Raw genomic sequence first — 3,430 nt, forward strand, 5'->3', positions numbered from 1 at the left:
ATCCAATATAATATTTTTTTTTTCTGGTTTTAATTTTTGTATAGTCTACATTGTTATCATTCAGAACAGATGGTTACATTTCACAAGGTATTTACCTGAGACAACTCTCATGTATTGCATAGATTTTTATTCTCATAAGTGGTATCTTTTTGTGTTCCATTGGTCTACAGCAGAAGTTCTGAGTTTTGTACACACATAAGTGTGTAGAAAAATAAAATGACAAAAGGCAAACCTGAGATGACAGTGTGGGTTTGTCTGTAAAACAGAAGTAAAATAAAGCAATGATAGGATCAAACTGGTATGAAATAAACAAAAAAGAAAACATGGCCATGAACACTTAAAATTTTATTTTATATGAGCAAGAAATAAATTGTAAACACAACTGATTTTTCACAGTTGATTCTCTTTGCTCACAGTTTGAAGTTCGGTGTAGAATGATGGTGGCTCAAATTCCAATTCATTAATGAGGGTGAAAAGCCAAAGGCTAGAATCATACCAAGGAAGATAAATTTTATCAAGGTAAAAATGCTTCTGAAGTTCTTGTTTTCGTTAGTCCTGAAACAAACAAACCAACAAAACCAGTCAAACCCCTCTCACAGCACAGTTGACACTTTTAAGGTATTTTATGCCTTTCACTTCATGCATCAAGCAGGGTCTGTCTACAACTAACACAAATTAACCATTCTGTAATGAAACGGATCTCTCTTAAATTATGGCTAGTAATATGGAAACATAACATGTTTAATATACATCAGTTTTAACCCACATTTGAAATGGAAAATGAGTAATTTATATGTGTTTTTTTAATAAATCATTCCATCAATTTTTTATTTTTTTTTTTCAGAGAAAACAGTGTATTACTTGGCATAAGTCGTAGGATATTGTGCAATACACAACAGAGTTCATACTTTCAGTCCATTGCAATATTTCAGCATAGCTTCACTGAGGTCAGTGCTGCTGTAAGGAATTACATCAGCCAAGAATCTGCTATTGAACCAAACTGGAAATTTAGTGTGTAACATACCAAGATTAAAAAAACCCTGCCCTTTTCATCACAAAAGAAAGTAAGAACAAAGGCTTGAGTCCCCGGTAAACAAAATTTTGCAACCAACAAATTTTACAGTTATTCCTCATTTCAGTGGCTCATGATTCACTCTTCACTAAGCCATTACTAGATATTTGTTTCAAGGTACTTTGCTTCTATAGACCAGATAAAGAAAATAACATAGCTTAAGGGTCATGGAAAGGGCAAAATGACATAGTAAAATACAGAAATAGAGAAATCAGCAGAGGTACCTGGGAGACTAAAAATACAACAAAAAACCTCCCAGAAGTCTGTTGTTCATGGTAGGTGAAAGGTTTGACATGATAAAAAGATAATAATTATAAACTTTTTTAAAAAAAAAAAATAAGTATGCTTCCTTTAATCAAATCTAAGAATCTAAAACACCTAAATAAAATCTCTCTTTCTGGTTCCAGTAGTGTAGAAAGAACACAGCTGTTCAAAGCAATAGCAAACCTCTGTTCATCCTGGCTCCAGTAGATACCAGGTTTTTCAAGTTTTAGAGGAAGATGCAAGAATTCTTCTAAAGAACACATGCAAAACAATCTGCTGGAAGGGAAGCTCTGCTAGAAAAATACATGCCATGTTTGAATGGTGCCCTCTCTGAATAATGATAGAACTGAACCTTAAGTCTGCTTTCACACATCATCTTTCAAAACATACATCAAGCCACAAATGAAAAATGTTAGAGCCATTGTGGGCTATCGGTTAAGAAAAATATGTGAGGATTTTTATACTACAGTTTTCTTCACAAATTGGTGAGTTTATGTCTGCCAGAAGATTATCTGCTCTTTGGAGAACATATGTACTATGACAGTTGTAAATACTATCCCATTTTTCTTCTTGAGTGTTCATGGACAGGATGCTGCACTTTAAAGGAATACTGTGAGACTGAAAATTTGAGGTCAGTGGGTCTGGTTAGATATAACTGAGTGGATTTTCTATATTTAATTAAGTGGCTGATCCTGAGGGAATAATCATCTGCCATTTCCACTAACCTGAAGATGTGACTACTCTGGACTCTTAGAGTCACTCCCTAGAAGATTAGCAGTTAGAGAATCCATCATGTGACTCATGGGACCTCAGACTCAGCCCACCACAAGTCTTCACTCTCCTCCTTTTGCAGGGGAGTAGTGAAATTTGGCTGGTTCTGAGTATTTTCCCTGGAGGTTTCTATCTTGCCTTAATTACTTTGCAGACTTCTAACCTGCCCATGTTACCCTTAGAACTGTACAAGAATAGCAATGGCATTCTGTGTCTATGGTGCTCCCTGCTTAAAAAAGATCTCAAGTCTCTTATCCCTCTGCTGCAGCATTATCTATGGTGAAAGAGTGCTATGTAGAGGTCTTGATAGAAGGCAATTTTCTGAAGAAGCCTTGAGGGAGACTCATAGTGAAGTGATTGCAAGGCAGAAATTCCCACCTTCATCTCTGTCCATCTGTGTGGTGCAAATGCTTCTTCCCACAACTGTGCCTTTCAGTTAGTCCTTCTAGGTTTGACTTAGGCATTAGTGCATCCTGAGTTTACCTCTTTTTTGCAACGGTGTGCTGTTCCACAGATCTTTCTTCCTCATCTTCAGTACTATTTGTCACTTTACCCATGGTAGCCCCTGGTGTGAGGTAGATGCATCATTAAGAAATGAAATTAAGAAAAAAAACATGTCCCAGACTGAAAAAAAAAACACGGAGTGCTAAAGATTGAATCTCTGTAATTGTTCTGTTTTTCTGATGTTTCTCCTGGATTAGGATGAAAATCTGACTCTCTTGTTGCCTCTAGATGAGAGTAAAATATAAAATTCTGTTCACAGTGGGATCTTCCTTGGTTGTTTTTGTGTGTGTTTGTTTTTGCATTGAGAAATGATTATGACCTCTGCTAATTCTTTTTCTGTGTAGGGTTTGCAAAACCTCTCATTTTTCTATCCCAGAAATAGGCCTGACATGCGTGAGTGCACAGGACTTGATTTTATGGCCACATATGAAAGGAATGGAAGTAATAGGCATTGTCCATAACAAAAATACTAGTTTGATGCATGGTTTGTATTTTGCCTTGTCAGTGGTGTGGTATCACAAAGCCAGGCTTAGATTTTTTCAGTGAACTCAAGGCTAACTGTTTTGGAAAAGATATAACGTATGTCAGTATAGGCATCCAAAGATATTCCATAAAGCCATGTGCACAGAACCTGCTTCTGCCACAACCACCACAAAACCTGGGAGTAAGTTGCTCAGATCACTCCAAAAACCACCTAGATCCTTGCCAAGTCTGTTTTCCTTTATAGTTTAATTTGAGATTCAATAAACACAAAGAAAAGGCCACCAAACAAACAGAGACTATGTAATTTACAATTAGAACATGCAACTGGTGTTCCAT

This window comes from Nesoenas mayeri, assembly GCF_963082525.1.
Source record: "Nesoenas mayeri genome assembly, chromosome: 1".
Taxonomy (NCBI): Eukaryota; Metazoa; Chordata; class Aves; order Columbiformes; family Columbidae; genus Nesoenas; species Nesoenas mayeri.